The 17,120-nt window shown below is 50.0% G+C and overlaps 1 protein-coding gene across 1 annotated transcript in view; it reads left to right on the top strand.

Annotated features, from left to right (window-relative positions):
• Positions 1–17,120, top strand: part of TMEM132C (transmembrane protein 132C) — a 289,840-nt gene that overhangs the window by 147,541 nt on the left and 125,179 nt on the right. The gene's annotated exons all lie outside the window — the stretch shown is intronic.

Genomic DNA, 17,120 nt, shown 5'->3' with positions numbered 1-17,120 from the left:
GCCCTGCTCCTGCCCCGGGCACAGCTGTGAGGAAGAGAAATCGATACCGAAGATAAGAATTTGAAAAGTTATCTTTTGCACACAGATTTTAAAGGTGAGGGACATCTTAAGGGAGAGGGCACGTTGCCTAGCATGGGGCTTGCCACCCGGCGTGCAGCCCCGAGTCCAACACTTCCCAGCTGTGTGACCTTGGGCTAGCTCTCGACCTCTGCGCACGTCAGTTTCTCGTCTATGAAACGAGAACGTGGGGTGTGATGCCGGTGGAATGAAGTGATACGGGGAAGTGTTCAGACGGCGTCTGGGCTGGAGAAAGCACCTCACCAGGGTGAAGCTGGTGCATTCAGGAAAACCTGTTCTTTGCCTTTTGCTGCTTCTGGAAGTTTCAGATTTTCCTTGGCTTGTGGTTGCCTCCCTATGACCCTTTGATCTGTGCCTCCCTGTCACATGGCTTCCCCATCCTCTCCTTGCCTGTCCTCTGTGTGTCTCTTAAAGGACAATTGCTGATGGCCCTCGGGTTCATCTGGACAAGCCAGGATGACCTCATCTTGGGATTAACTTAATTACATCTGCAAAGGTGCTTCTTCCAAATAATGTCACCTACGCAGTTTCTGGGAGGTGGACATATCTTTGGGAGTCACCAGCCAACCCACAACACACTGTGCCACCTTGAAAATCGATGACGCTATTGATAACAGCCTTGACCGATGTCTCCGATCCTTCCACTGATTCTTTACATTGATGAATCATTTTACCATAAAACTGTAAAGCAAGGATTCCTAAACTTGGCCGGGAATCAGCATCTCCTGGGGGGCTTAACCCACTCAAGGTTAAAACTTGGATTTTTACGCCCCGCTCTGCAGTGTCTGATGGGGCAAGTCTAGAGTGGGACCTGAGAATTTGCATTTTTGTGACCTTCCCAGGTGATGCTGATCTCCAGGGAATCCACTTTGAGAACCACGGGCCTGATTGATCTTCTTTAGGAGGGAACTCACATAGACTGTGGACCCCCAGTTTGCTGGTGGTCCCTGCTCCTAGGTGTGTTTCCAACTCTCTCAGTTGTTGCCCAAAAGCCCGGCTGCCTTTGGCCCACGCCCTCCAGGAAAGGGTCACGCCGAGGATGTCCTTGGTCCTTCGAATCCTTCTGCCAGCTGCCAGACGGCACCCTCCTAAGGACGCGTTCATTTTACAGCAAAGGAGCAGAACAAGACTTCCTAATTTCCAACACATTTTCTTAAGTAAGATTACAGTAGCAACAGAGGTAATATTTTGATACCCGTCATAGTAATTAGGATGCCCGGTGAGAATGCTCACTGCAGTGGGGAAAATCCTGACGTCTCGGGAGAGGAGATCACAATACGGCCTGTCTGGGACCCTCCGTGCCATCCCTCGTGCCTGCTCTGGATCTGGGAATGATGACTCTGGCCCTCCTCTGAGCAGCGGTCTGTTGAAAGCTGCACGGCGGCAAGTTACACAAAATGCAAAAGAGTACGTCTCCGAATTTATCTGCCCCTTTCTTACAAACAGCCGCTCGGTGTTATGTGCAGGGATCCGTGGGGCCACCGGGTTTCTGGGAGTGAGCGACTGGCAGACACACTCAAATGCAGGGGAAGGTCTGTGCTCCTGGCACCGAGCAGGAGGGCAGGGGTGAGGCCGTGAAAGGGGCTGGGCGAGGCCAGCAGGCGACATATCTGCAGAGTGGCAGGGGAGAGCACGTGGCGGGGTTCAGTTCTGTGGGGCCCGCTGCGGGATTCCACGCGGCAGGCAGGTGGAGGGAGCAGGTGACCCAGCCAGAGGACAAGGGACGGGGCTACATGCCAGCAGCCCTCTCCTACCCCGTGCGTCGTTTTTCTGACATCTGGCAAGTTTACCTGCTCTCTCTCTCTTTTTTTCTGATAAAAACCACTTAGGCTTCCACACCAGAGGCCACAAACAGAATTTCTTTCCATCCCGTTTATATATAAAACCATTCTACAAAATGTCTAGAATGGTCAGAATCCACAGAAAGTCCATGAGTGGGTCACTGGTGCTGGGAAGGGGGGTGGGAGGGCCTGCTGAGGGGGACAAGGTCACGTCCTGGGGTGATGAGAATGTTAGGGAATGAGACGGTGGCACGACTCTGGGAACACACGCGTGCACAGTGAATCCGCTTTAAGACGGCGAGTTCTACGAGCGAGGGGGTGTATCTCCATAAACAATTATCCAGGCTTGTGACTCCACTGAAGACCGTTTCATCCAGCAGGTCACAAAATGCAGAGGGAGAGCATCGAATCCTATGGGGTTTTGTTTGGTTTATTTTTTGTTCTTTTTTTTTTTTTTTTCATTTACATGTTTGCGTCCCTTTCCAGTATTTATTCTGAAACTAGCGTCTGTTGGGCAGTTACTAAGTGCAGAGCAAAGGCAGAGGGAAGGCAGACAGGGCGTGCGTACGGGCCTCCCTGAGGCACTCCCGTCTTTCCAGATGGGGTGGGTCCTATGCCACCCTGTTAGACGGCCTGCCCAGGGTCCCAGTTCCGGCCAGCCACCACGCTGGCATCCACCTGGAAGGAAGGTGGCTCCCTTTCCTTCTCACACTATACGATTCAGGGGACTCAGGAGCCTGTGGAAACCTCTGCCCCCCACCCCCGGTGACTCTAGCTCTTTAACCTCATCCAGGAGATCATTCCACCCAGCGGTCTAGACCATAGGACGCGAGCTAGCGACGGAGCGCCCTCCTCCCTCTTGGCAGGCAGCAAAGGGCACACTCCCCTTTCGAACCTGTCTCTGATAAGCCCAGGGTTCTTCTCTGAGTTCCCTGTGACCCACAGAGGGCCCCCAGAAAAGGCTCTTGGTTCATTAATCTACTTGGAACTAAAACAGCAAAGTGTGTTGTCTGTGCCCATGAGATACGGATTCAGCATTCCTAGGGCTGGGTTGCATTCCTTGCAGTTTCTGGAAGGGATTGCAGAGCACTCATGGTGGCCCAGAGAGAGAGAGAGAGAAGTCAGGGAGTGATCCTCTCAGCCCCACAATTGTCCCAGGCAGAATGCAAGCTGGGCCACAGAGAGAGGCTTAATGACGCTGGGAGACTTTTCCAAGACAGAACGGAGGACGAAAAGAGCATTTCTTCTGGGGCTTGCCGCTGCCTCTTGCCTAAAAGCATCATAAAGACATCACACAGTCTGTAGGAAAAACCTCCTGTCTTCTCTGACATTGACAGTGACTTTGAGGTCCACTTAGTGTTGGTGAAAAAACCCACAAAATTGGCTGAAAGTCCTTCATGCACTTGAACTCCTCCAGTGTTAGCATTGGGTGATCTAGGTCATTACACGGTCCCTTCGGGAACTTAAAAAGTGTCCGTGCCTCACCCCAGACAGGTGAGCTCCTGAGCGGTGGGAAGCGGGCCCCGGCGACAGCTCTTCTGACAAAAGTGCTGAGAAACATTTCATAGTTGCTTTTGCAACTACAGTCCTCAAGCAGGGAGTTTTCTCATACTTTCCCACAATCTTTAGGACAGAATTTCAATTATCAACATAAACCCTGATAGGCCAGACCTGTACATAAAATAAAGCTTCACATTGGCTTTGATTTAGAAAATGTATAGTACTGCGTGTTAAACACATCCGATCCGCGAAGGAACACTACCTCTGAAACTAACAATGTATTATATGTTGGCTGATTGAGTTTAGATAAAAAATTTAAAAAATCATTTCCTTGTGACACATTCTCAAGAAGAAAAAGAAGAAGGTGGGAGGGAGAAGAGGAGGAAGAAGAGGAAGAAAAAGGAGAAGAAGGGGGAGGAGGAAGAGGAGGAGGAGGAGGAGAATATATTACAGTCCTTGTCCCCAGCAAAATTAGCTTCCTGCTTATGGGCTGCTGACATTGCATGCAAAGTGTATCAGCTAGCTACTGCTGTGTAACAAACCACGCCCTCCAAAAAAGAAATGCAGTGACCTAAAACAACATTCTCCACCGTGAAGCCTGCCTGGGCTGGACGTTCTGCTGACAGCACCACTTATTTTCACTAGCCTCCCTCGTGCACCAGTGGAAGAAACACTATAAATGTCATCAGGCCCCTGGGGCCAGCACTCTAGCTTCAGAACATCTGTATCACAGTCACAACAGAGTGCAACAATCTGTGGTCTCTTGGACTCAACACAATATCATCCTTACCTTCTTCTGTTAATCTTATCCAATCTGTTAACCTTCTTAATCTAAGGGTATGGCTGAGCTCAGAGATGAAGGCTGGGCAAGAAGCTTCTCCCCACTAACTCATGGGACGAACGCCACACCTCATGTGTTGGGACCCCAAGAAGGGGTACAGACTTGGGGCAGGTTCTGTGTGATCTCTGCTATCCTGCTGTGTGGAAGGAGGTCCTAGAGAGGAAGCCCGTCTTGGTCACCCGTGACGGACATTGAGTGTGACTGTGTGTCCCCAGCAACTGGTCAGTTTCATGCAGGGAAGAAAATGATGGTGCACACAGTCTGAGATACTGTCTTGCTGGGTCTTCCAGCTTCTCGATCCTACGGGCAGAAGTCTCGGGGTTTATGAGGACTTGTTTTCAAAGTCGTTTCAGTTTGCAAACTCTACCAAAACCCAAACAGGTGAGGCATCTCTATCAGAGAAAAGTAGGTCAATGCATCATTTCCTTTAAAGCCTGCACACAGTAGCACACACGGATAGACGCTTAATGCATGCTCATTCGGGATGATTACGAGAGCATTTCCATCCTCAGTTTAGCCATCAGCTGTTTATTGAGAAACACTGATTGTTTGTTTGTTTTTTTTTCCAATCTCTAAGCACTTATGGTTCTTAAAGGAAATAAATTGTGTGGCAAACTAGCAAAGACTTACTTCCACTCCCTTTAACTTGAGGATGCCAGCAAAGATCCACACGGGATTGAAAAGCCTGGTGGCCATCTTCCAGAGAAGAATTCCATCCTGTGCACTGGCTGAAAGAGCACTCGGAAATGTCACTGTCCTTCTCACGACTCTCCTTTTTCCCCATGGCTGGACCACGGAGTGTGTGTGTCTCACCCTCTTCTATATCTTTTGGAAAGATACTATTTTTAAATCCTCTCTAGACCCTGGGGGGGGGGGGCTTGAACCCATAATGCCGAGATCAAGAGTCACATGTTCCACAGACCAAGCCAGCCAGGCACCCCTGCTTCCTACTTGTCTTTTGCTTCTGCCTCGTTCAGTATGACCTTGGGTACCATCTTGTAGGTCACCGGAGGTAGGTAACATAATGTCCTAGCCTCCACACACCCCAGGAGGGCTCTTGTCTTGAAATTGCAATGTCAAGGCAAGGACATAGGAGTCTCCTAAATTATTTGCACACCCATCGGACTCGGTGACGACTCACGAGCTCCTACCCACTGAAGCCCCTCTACCCAGCACCCATAGCTTGTATTACAAGGTCTCATGATGGCAGCCATTATAGCTGGGTGATGCGGACGATGGGGACCGGGGACGTAGCCCGCCATTCTCCCCACTGCTGTGTGCATGTGTGACTTTTCCTAATAAAAAGTTAAGAGAGAGAGATCGCATTAACACTGAACTATGAGAATGCCCTGTGAGCAAATCCAAGTCATTCAGTGTCTCGATACAGGTGGCTTAGCATATTGGCTAAGAGTAGGGGTTGGCAAACTATGGTCCCCAGGCCAGGCCTGGCCTGCCACTTGGTTTTGTTTGTTTTTTCTTTGTACAGCCTGTGAGCTCAGAATGGTGTTTACATGTCTAAGTGGTTGAAAACAAATTGGAAGAGGGAACTATTTTGTGACAAGTGAAAATCAGATGAAATTCAAATTTCAGCGTCCACGCGTCAGTTTGCTGGTGCTTGGCCACGCTTGTTGGTCATGCGCGGATTATGGTCACCTTTGCACTCCCAAGGCCAAGCTGAGAACTTGTGGCAGAGACCGTATGGCTGGGGAACGTCGAATTCTCACCGTCTGGCCCTGTGCAGGAGACGTTTGCCGACCCCTGCCTAAGAGCATGGAGTCGGGAACCAGGCTTGCTGGGACCAGCCCCAGCGCGGTGAACGTACTTGTGGTGCGACCTTGAGGTTCCTCAGCCCAGCTGTGCGTCAGTCTCCCCATGTGCACGGCAGGAGTGGTGGGGTAACCATCACATCCTTCTCATGTAGAAGTCGGCAAAACAGAACTAGCATATATGAAGGGCTGAACACAGTTCTTCATGCTTGAAATGGATTCTTTCGGTGATGGGGACGTGGTGCCAGGTGTCACCCCTGGTGGGAAAGGCTCTGAACAAAATCTCCTTTTGACCTGCCTGGCAGCATTCGCAGACAGCTGAAGTTGGCCCGTCTGATGCATGCCAGCTCCTGTGACTCTGTTTCCCTTGCCGGATCCAGATCTCTCCTCTGTTTCTGGGCCAAAATTGACTGTAACGAGCACCTTGGCTTGTACAAGACATCAGAAGTGGTTCACGGATTTCCATCTGGAGTCTCCGCCAGCTACCGTGCAGGTGCGAGGGAGGGGCAAGTGTAAGCAAGGGACCGGGCAGGTGGGCAGGGCTCACCCTGGGCTCCATAAAGGCTGAATTTGGAAACGCGCAGGCATCCCCCACATTGTCATTTAGGGTGCAGATACGTCGTTCCAATCAGGAGGACCCCCATGGCCCTGAACAGCCTCCAGAATACCATTCCTTTTGGGGTCAGAGCACGTGGGAAAAAATAAGCACGTGGCAGGCTTGGTTCACCTTGTCTGAGCAGGAATGGTTCATGCATGTGCCTCATGGCTCAGCACATAGTGTGTCAGAGAGGACCCAGCCACGTGGAAAGGGTGTGTTATCCTCTGCATCAGCTCAGAGAGGATGGGCACTGAGCCTGTGTGGTTTAGTCCTATTCCCTGCTCCCAGCATTGAGCCGGACACACAGCAGGTGTTTAATAAATGGAAGCTGGACGGCTGAATGCAGGGAGCACCTGTGACCCGCCCGTGGACCCAGGGTCGTGTGTGTCAGTCCTGCTATCTTTGGGTGTCCAGATTCTCAGCCGTGCCGCTGCTAGAACAAGGAATGGGATGCATCCTGGGGTAGCACTCATGTCAGCAGCAGAGGCACTCAGGCCTCGCCAGGTGCCACCTGCACGTCCAGGATTAAGGTCAAGTAATCCTATCAACAGCCCAATGACTTGTATTAGATAGAGACACAAGGCAGGTGTGGATGCTTGCCCAGGGTTGCACCAATGGAAGGCAAGGCGCCAGGATGTCAGTGACTGTCTGGCTGGCTCTAGGGTCACTAGCCCGCCTACTGTCCTGATGCTGACAAAGAGCAGGGGCCATTTGCTGAGCTCCCCCTGTGCCCCCCACTGAGGTCTTTTCCAGCATGAGCCCCTGGAAACCTCATTAGGACTTTGAGCACCCTCCTGTGCCCTCTCTGCAGATGGGAAGACTGAGGCTCATTGCAGCTCCTGGCCCAAGGTCGTGCAGGTAGTGAGGGGCAGGGCAGAAGCCACCCACCCCCAACCCGGTCTGTCTGATTCTAGAGTCAGAACCTGAATCCGGCCTCCTTACCAGGGACATCCCTGACCTTTGGCGTGACATTCACCATCTGCATCCAGACCTGTCGGGAATGGCACAGTGTTCCCAGAGAGAGGGCAGGAAGGCTTGCTGGTCTGGCTCCTGGCTTGCTGGCTGTATTACTAGGACACTTTGCTTAGTTTGAGGGAGCTTGATTTTCTCGTGGGTGAATGGGCATTTAAGCACATGAGCCCAAGCAGGGGACTTGCAAATCCTTAGCTGAAGCCCTGAGCCTGCAGTGGGCTCATCCCAAGTGAGGACTGTTTTTCTCAGCCATCTGTTTCTTCAGACTTAACTCCACCCCATGCATACCTATAGAAGCCTCTTCCTCCTGGGACTCCCCTGACTCTGGAGATGAGGCCACCCCAGGAGAGTCCTGAATTCCCCACAGTGGCCTCTGTTGGCATCCTAAAGACAGGACCCTCTATTTCTTGGCAGAGGGTTCTCTCATCACATAGTGCAGAGCCTTGTGCCGAGAAGGAGCTCAGCATAGTATGGATATATGAGTGGATGGGTGGGAAGATGGATGGATGGATGGATGGATGGATGGATGGATGGATGGATGGGAATATGGATGGATGGATGGATGGATGAACATGCAAACAGGGTCTGGGTGCAGAAAAATAATAATGCTTGCTCAAGAGCTGCAGGACTGAGTGGAATCATCTCTGCATTGAGAGAGCCACAGGCCTCCAGGAAATTCTCTCCACCCCTGATAATGTCCGTGGGACTCATCATGTGGTTTCCCAGGCTTATATTTGTGCTACATCACCTAATAACCATGAGCATGTTGGTGGGTTCCCCACCTCCTCGTGCCTCGCTACCCCTCACAGTTGCTGTGAGGACTGAGAGGAAGCACTCAAAACAGAGCAGCCCACATTAAGCTCTGTTAGATGTTTCTGTGGTGCAGAGCAATGGCATGTGGGAGCCAGTGTGCTGGCTTGTGAGGACCCAGGGTGAACCGTTCTGGAATCATCTGCACGGGTCATGTATCACAGCCATTGCTAAGAAGGAAATCCCATGAAAGTGTCATTAAATAAGTTTTATTTGATTACTTATGAATTACTTATGAATTCATAAGTAATCAAAAGTCCTCACCTCCTAGCGATATATGATTGCGCTCTTGAGAATCTTCACATCTGTGTATGCCAATAATGCAGATAGTGCGGGATACATGCTCCGTGTCCCTTCCTGACCCTGGGTCTGAGCCCTTGTGGTGGCAGCCTAACCTCAGTGATCCTGGGAACATTTATACCCTAGACATCGCAAGCACCATGGAACAGGTGCTTGGTTTCCCAGCATTCCGAGAGCCGGCTGTCCATCTCTTCCCGGCACACCCCTGGATGACGTCACTGCTGGTCTCCCGCAGTCCTCTTTAAGATGCGGAGCTCCTGAAGGAATGACATTTAAAGCTGACTTCACCATTAACTTCTCAGTGTGAAAGGTTTTATCAGCTCACAGATCTGGCCGAGTTTTGAACCTGAGAGGGGGCAGAGCAAAAGGCTGGGAGGAACCCTCCCCCAACACACAAGAAACCAGAGCCATGGGCGGCAGGTGGCAAATGGGCTGCTGCAGGTTTTCCAGGAGCTCGTGGACCATGCAGGTGGTGCAGCACTCAGGACCTTCCATTTGTTCTGTGTGTCCACCATGTCTTCCTCCTGGGTCCCTGCATGCCAGGAAAAGAAAGGGCTTCTCACTATAGGAGCTCTTCTCCCTCCTAAAATCAACGTCTGCCAAGACTTGGGGCACCCAAAGAGGACACTGCGAAAGGGATCCAGGCTCTGATTCCAAGGTTTGGATCTCAGCAGGGTTGGGGGATGGATTCTGCCCCCCCCACACACACACACACCGCCAGGGGAATTCTGGAAGGTTTGGAGATGTTTTGGGTTGTGGCAATGCTCCTGTCATCTAGTAGGTGGGACCCGGGGATGGTGCCACTAAATCCAATAGGACAGTGGACAACTGTGTCTCATTTTTGTGGCACGTAACGCTTCTAGTTGGAATCTAGATGTCAGGTCGAAGAAAAAAATGGCTTCTCCTGGGGACACCCAGGGATCCCTCTCCATCATTAGGGGACAGAGATTGACGCACTGTGGTCTGATTTCATTTCGGGAATGGGACAATGGTGTAATTCACAGAGACAGAGTTAAAAAGTGGCTTTCCACCCCACTATCCTTCTGGAACGAGGATATTGGCAGGTTGGCTGTGTGGTGAGTCATTTGTAAACACGCACTCTGGTTTTTGCTTCCCAGAGTCTTATCTCAAAGTATTCCTGCTTTGAAGAGGCATGTCATATTCATCTGGGGCGCCCTGGGTGATATAGTCTGACTTTGAGAAGTGACAGCATTATTTGGGTATTCCTGTCCGCACATTTCTAAGGCTGACACCATGGTGAGTTAGGCATGATCTGAAGAAATTTCATATTTCTCAAGTTTAAGAAAAGCAATTAAGAGAACCCACAAAATTGGACAGTAGGATGAAAATAAATTGGGTGGAAATTGACCCAACATGTACCTACAAGCTAAGCGGCAGAGTCCTCCCTCCCAATAAATAAGGCGTCTTCCCTTACATGCTTTTAGACTAATGGACTCTCCAGATCCCTGTCTCGTGGAAACTGTGGGTCAGTAAGACTTCGAAAAGACTTCGTTCTTCCTGAAGAGTTCTGTCTCCTTGACAACATGTCTTCCCTCTTCATTTCTCCCTTGCCTCTTTATAGCCTTCCTACTTGTGAAGACACAATGACGAGTGAATTACCCAGTGGGAGGGGAGACTCTGGCAGGAAGGGCCCCTCAGCCCTTGGGCAGTCCAGGGAACATTCTGGCTAGCACGACGCCTCATTGTCCACGCAGCCTTTACAACGTAGAATTTATACCTGCCAAAATGATTGCAAGATCCTCAAGAATATATTTTTGGACACTTTCCATACACATGTGTGTGCACACACACACAGTTCAGCACTTTTACCGCTGGTACTAGTGTGGATCCAAGAAAGGAAATATGTCCAAGAACAATCATGCTCCTGGGTTGTGAGCTCCTGCTCTGCTCTGGGAACTCACTGCCTAAAGCAGGTTGACAGAATGGGGGAGGGACAGGTACAACACGATATAGAAATACAGAAGGTCCAGATCCAGGAAGGCAACTTCTGGGCTGGCTGCTTGCACCCACAGCCACGTTCCTGGGTTCCCCATCCAGGGAGCTGGTATCTGGGACCACGGCGCTCAGTGAGTAAGAGCCAAGAGACACATGGTCCCCTGCCATGGACTGTGTACAGTGGTTCTTAACTTCTGGGTCACAGACGCTGCCAAGTCTCTATCCCACTACCATGACGTCTCTGCGAGGAGTGGGACACAAGCTGGTACCAAACAAATATGAAGGGTTTACCAGGACATGGGAAATCTATATTTTGCAGACATCCAAGGCATGGCAGGTGGGGCACTCAAAGATTAAACCCCCTGGGAAAGGGCCACCAAAGGAATAGCGTGCTTCCTGGAATTTTTTGCAGCATCCCGAGCCATGCATTTTGAGCAAACAATCAAAAGAACTGAGAAGTCCCCATTGGTAGGCTACCAAAATAGTGGTGTTTGAATGTGTGCCTTGAACCTCGAGAGGCTGATGGCCTTCGCCTCCCAGTCTGGCTTGAGCATTCTCGTGGTGTTCATTCCTTCAACATACCATTCAATTGAATTCCAATTCAGGGGATTACACGTGAAGCAGGAGGGCCCAGGGCAAGACTAACGGGAGGTCATTTGAGAAAGGTCGTCTTCCTGTCACCTTATCTTGGTCAGCCTTCAGTTCCCCTCATTGAATACCCATGGAAGCAACTGGCTTTTGAGCCAAGAGCTTAGTATTGACTCAAGAACTAGCTCAGGTTCTAGAATGGTTCTAGATCCTAGCTTGTGTCTGGCTTGTGCTTTAAGAACCAGCCTGGCTCTGCAGTGATCTGAGGCATCTAGTGAGCTTTCTTCCCCTCACTTTGCCCCAGAGAGAAACCCTCTGGTCTCCCTTGATGTCTTTCCCAGGCAATGTGAACACCCCTTCCTAGTGAAAGAGAATGGCTTTGTGAGGCAGCCTCAGGTCTCTGTGGACCCAGATGGGGGCCACGTAAGCTCCAGGAGAACCGTGGTGGCAGGACAATGTCCTGGCTGTCATGTTGAGTAATGGCAGACCACCACCAATGCTCTTTATAAAAAGTCTGCAGTGGTTTTAGTGTGGACATACCTACTGATCAGTTCTAAATAGGGAGCCAGCCACAGAGCAAAAAGCCTAAGGAGTGGAGTGGGAAGAACACTGATGATACATCAGGAGAGCAGAGGTCTCAGAACAAGCTTTGGTCCCGTACGATGCGATCCTAGATACCTCCCAGAGCACCAGTTGCTGAATCAGAGTCTGTATTGAAGAGGTCTGGTCTCTGTCCTTTCTCATGGGATAATGTGACACTGATCATTATCCTTTCTTTAGTGGTTATGGTATGCCGGCTTCTCTCATCATCTTACTTCGCTGAGTTCACAACCATATGAGCTCTTCCAGTTCAAATACCCATTTTTCAGATGAGAAAAGCCAAGGCTCACTTTCAAGGGTCTCCAGACCATAGCCAGTGAGGTGTGGAGCTGGTGTCCAGCCTAGCACTGACTGGCCCTGGAGACCGCACTTCTAACTGCAGTGCTGTTCCCTTGAAGGTGCTCAACAAAATCCAGCTACACTGGCATGGGGACACTTGCTATCACTGATAAGGGTCAACACCCGTTGAACAATTTGGGCATCTTCATACGTTTGGATCCTGTCCATGAGGTTAGCTTCGAGCCACCCAACCTTGTCCTGTGCAGAGCATCCTGCCCAGGAGGGTCAGTGGGTTGATTGTCACCAGCTGAGGGAGGGGCAGCTGGAGATCAGCTCCTAAACCACATCAGTGGCTTCCCTTTGGCTCAGATTTAAATTGTGGGCATCCTGGTATCCTCCCTGGGGTTCAGGTTCTCAAGAAGCTTTCCTCAAGGCATTCAGGGCCGTTTCACCTTGTAGCCAACTTGCTCCTGTTCCAACTCGGGCCCTGGTGGGCTTGACCCTGGCCTCCATGCCTCATCCATGAGCTCATTCTTGTGTTTTAGACTTAGTGCTTATTGACATCATGTCTCCTGCACTGCCTTTTCTTGGCTCAAGGACTTTGGGTTGTTCTGGTGTCACGGGCTATCACCTTGAGGTTTCCCTTTGCAGTCAGCTCCACCCTAGCTGTCCTCCTCTTGGCTACCTGCCAATGAGGTTTTGGCTCTACTGATCCTCTCCAAGGGATGTTTCAGATGGACTCTTCTGGACCGATGGTTCTCAGTCTTTCCCTATCATCCTTACGGTCTTGGAGTTAACTCTCAAGGTTTTACAAGCTCTATAAAGATCTAAAGTATTTGTTGTGGTTGTTGTTGTTTTTTTAATTTAACTTCACATAGCCAACATGTGGTACATCATCAGTTTCAGATGCAGTGTTCAATAATTCATCAGTTGCATAGAACGCCCAGTGCCCTCCTTATGCCCCTTGTGCGACTTTGATTGAACAGTCTCCTTTCATAACAGTGATCTCTATGAAGGCAGAAACCTGTTTGTACTTTGCTTACAATGATCCATAACATAGAAGCTGGATGATCAGGGTCAAGACAAGTATATCCATTCCCACAATTGCCATTCAACGTCATCGTGGAGGTGCCAGCCAAGGCAACGAGGCAGGAGAAAGAAATAAAGCACATTCATATTGGAAAGGAAGGAGCAAAGCTATCTGTACAAAAAACAAACAAACAAACAAACAAAAAAGTATGAGACCCTGTAAAACAGTTAAGAAACACTAATCTAAAAAATTATTATTTCTGTATACTAGCAATGAATATCTGTAAATGAAATTAAGGAAAACAATTGCTTTGACAATAGCATCAAAATGAATAAAATACCTAAGGATATGTTTTTTTAAATTTTGCTTATTTACTTGACAAACAGAGAGAGAGCATATGTGCATGCACCGGTAGGGGAGCAGCAAGCAGAAGGAGAGGGAGAAGCAGGCTCCCCACTGAGCAGGGAGCCTGATGCGGGGCTCAATCCCAGGACCCTGGGATCATGACCAGAGCCACAGGCAGACACTTCACTGACTGAGTCACCCAGGTGCCCTAGAATTTTTTTTTTAAAGAAGGGCAAGGTATGCCCTCTGAAAACCTGCCAAAGATTATTAAGAGAGAAACAAGACATCCTGAGTAAATGTGAAGACATTCCATGTTCTGGGACTGGAAGACTTATATGGATAAAATGTCAATACTCCCCAGATTGATATATGATATATGATATATGATATATGATATATACTCAATCCTATCCCTGTCAACATCCCTGCTGTCATCTGTGTAGAGATTTTCAAGCTGATATTAAAATTTATGGAAATGAGGGGCGCCCAGATGGCTCAGTGGGTTAAGCCTCTGCCTTCCGCTTAGGTCATGATCTCAGGGTCCTGGGATCGAGCCCTCCCCAGGCTCTCTGCTCAGTGGGGAGCCCTCTCTCTCTGCCTGCCTCTCTGCCTACTGGTGGTCTCTTTCTCTCTGTCAAAGAAATAAAATCTTTTAAAAAAAAATTTGTGGAAATGCAAGGGAACCAGAATAACCAAAGATGTCTCAAAGAAGAAGAACAAATTTGAGGGGCTCACACCTCCTGATTTCAAAAACTTACTACAAAGGGTATTGAGTTTGTGACCCTAAGACCAAGTGACTCTGGCACTGAGATGGACATCTGTAGAGATCAGTGGAATAGAATTGAGCCCAGAAATGAACCCATAGGTTTACGGTCCATTGGGTTTCAACAGGATGTCAAGACAACTCAATGGGGAAACCAACATCATATTGTGGCAACTGGTCACCCTCGGGCAAAAGAACAGTGACTCATCGCGTCCTCTGATGGCACCAGTTGTGGTGGTTAATTTTACATGTCAACTTGTCTCGGGCTAGGGGATGCCCAGAGAATTGGTGAAACCCTATTTCTGGGGGTGTCTGGAGCAGATTAGAGTTTCTGGAGCAGGTTAGAAATTGAATGTGTAGCCTGAGTAAAGAAGGTGATTCCTCTCAATAAGACTAGGTATTATCTAATCCAGTGAGGGTTCAATTAAAACCAAAAGAAGGAGAAGTACGGATTCTCCCTCTCTCTTCTTGAGCTGGTTCAGCCGTCTTCTTCTGCCCTTGGACATCAGAGCTCTGGGTTCGTGCCCTTCGAACTCCAGGAATTAAACCCACCCCACCCTCAGGCCTTTGGACTGAATTCTTGTGTCTCCCACTTGCAGAAGCAGATTCTAGGCTTTCTCAGCCTCCATAACCACGTGAGCCAATGCCCATAATACTTCCCTTCCTGCACATCTATATTTATCCTCTGGTTCTGCTTCTCTGACTAATACAGCACAGGATGGTGCCCATCCAGATATCCCTCACTTGTGGTGGAGGGTTTGGTGGCTCCCCACTAGTCCAGGAGGCTGCCTTCTTTTGAATAGAAAACACATGTCCATAGAACTTTCCATCTGCTTTGTTCTGTCTCACTCGTTCCCACTTAACCAGTCGCAGAGCACTTTAGAAGCCTGTGTCAGTCGGAGCCTGGGATAATAGCAGTGCCATTACCTCAAGCATTGTTGAGACATGAAGGGTAAAATGTGTCTCATTTTTCAGGTTCTCAGAAGTGATGGCGTCAAGCCAGATGGTCCCATTAACTCTCAAGGACTTACTTTTGATGCTTTCCACCTTTAAATAATAATGTCTTTTAAAGGAAGTGAAGAAAAGTTGAAGGCTATCATTGACCTCAATACAGCAGAGTTTCTCACATCTGAAGAGGCATTATCTATGCATGAAGCTTTTGGAGTTTATCTGACGAGAGTCTGACGTACAGGTTTTAGAGTCAAGAAAATTCTCTCACTCAAATGCAGGCAAGAAGTGGAGGATTCTGGTCTTGATAGGAATAGTCTGGTGACCCTCTTCTGTACCTGGTTCCTGCCAAGTTCAGCCATGGTTTTTCTGCCAGCAGACCATTTGTTGATGGCTGTGGGTGTGGTATGTCTACCTGTGAGGTGGGGAATGGGCCAGACTTTTAGCTTCTGACTCTCGCCGCCAGTGTGCTGATCTCCTTTATGGTGGCTTTATTTCAACGTGGTGCACCAAGGGACCACCATAATAGCCATAGCTAACATCTCCTGGGTGAGGACGGACGGGACAGCATGCTTTCCAGACCCTTTCCTTGGTCCCTTCACCATTGCTGTGAAGTAGTTTCTGCCGTTCTCTCCACTGAACCGATGAGGAAACAGGGACCCAGACAGGTTAAGGGTCTTGCCCGAGATCACACAGCTGACAAGTGTCAGAGCTGGCCTTCAAACCTAGCTCTGACCATCACGTCTGGACGATGGTCTGGCTCTGGACGGCTACTGGAAATAGCAGGGAGACAGCAGCGGGGGTGGGGGGGGCTTAGGGAGGACGTGGAAGGTGATGTCTGATGACTGAGGCCACCGTGGGGTGCCATCACCTGTGGCTGTAGGTTCTGGGGGCGTCTGCTGCTCTCACCCATTTGGCTTCCACACCATGCCTTCAGCTGGGACCCCACCCTCTTCCCCTCCCTGTGACTCAGGGACTCCTGTCCCCACCACTGGGTGACAGAGAAATCAGCCCTTTGACACATCTCATTCCCACCGGCCACTGTGTTTGCCTCCGAAAGGCATACACGTCCTAAGCCAGAGCAAGAGGGAGAGAGGAGTCCTGTCCTGATGGCCCAAGGGGCCCCGGGATGAGCCTGAAGCACCTTTGCTTTCCTGCTTTTACTGTTTTATTTTTTTCTTAGATTAGTCTGCATTGAGCTTCTGATGCTTACAAGTAAAAATCCCCAGCCAGCTCTCAGGAGTCCAGTAGACCAGGTGCTGGCGTCTCGTCTGCTCTCCGGGTCCTTGCTGAAGGTGACCGGGGTCGGGAGGGCAGCGCTGTTCATTCAGACTGCCTGGGGCCCCCCGAAGAGGAGCCAGCCTCTGAAGAGCAAGGCTGGGCTCTGAACCCCCTCAGGACATCCTGGTGTCGAGTTCCCTTTTAACTGCCCCCTTCCTTTCTCAAGCTCTCCCTTGTGCCTGAGTTTCCTCCTTCAGAGCCGCTGCCCTTAGTTTTCGCCCTTGGTCCCCCGCTTTGTCCATGGGCCGCCCCAGCTACCAGTTTCTGAGCCTGAGCGTGGAGGGCACATCCCGTCCTCCTCCAAGGCCACCTGAGAGCAACGGCCGGCTCGCCCCTTCTCGGGTGGTTTTGCGTGGGCGCACTCTTCGGGGTCCTGGGACAGAGCCTGACGGGAGATTGTGGACGTCTGTCTTCTCTGGGAACAGGTGTCCGCCCCTAGACCGTCCTGTGCAAATGATTCCCAGCAGAAACACCAGCCTCTCAACTCCTGGCGTGGGCCTTGCTTTCTTCCTAAAATTCTCTCCACGCGCTGATTTCATACGACGCACATAGAGGAACGTGCGTGAATCTTAAGTGTTCAACTTTCGATACTTTGGAAATTGAATTCCTGTGTAAGCAGAACCCAGGGAAAGAGTCAGGCAGTCACCCCCATGAGGAGGGCACGGAGGGAGGCTGCAGAGGGAG

This window comes from Mustela nigripes, chromosome 8 (assembly GCF_022355385.1).
Source record: "Mustela nigripes isolate SB6536 chromosome 8, MUSNIG.SB6536, whole genome shotgun sequence".
NCBI lineage: Eukaryota > Metazoa > Chordata > Mammalia > Carnivora > Mustelidae > Mustela > Mustela nigripes.
Note: the sequence above shows the minus strand (reverse complement) of the source record. Positions and strands in the feature narration are given on the sequence as shown.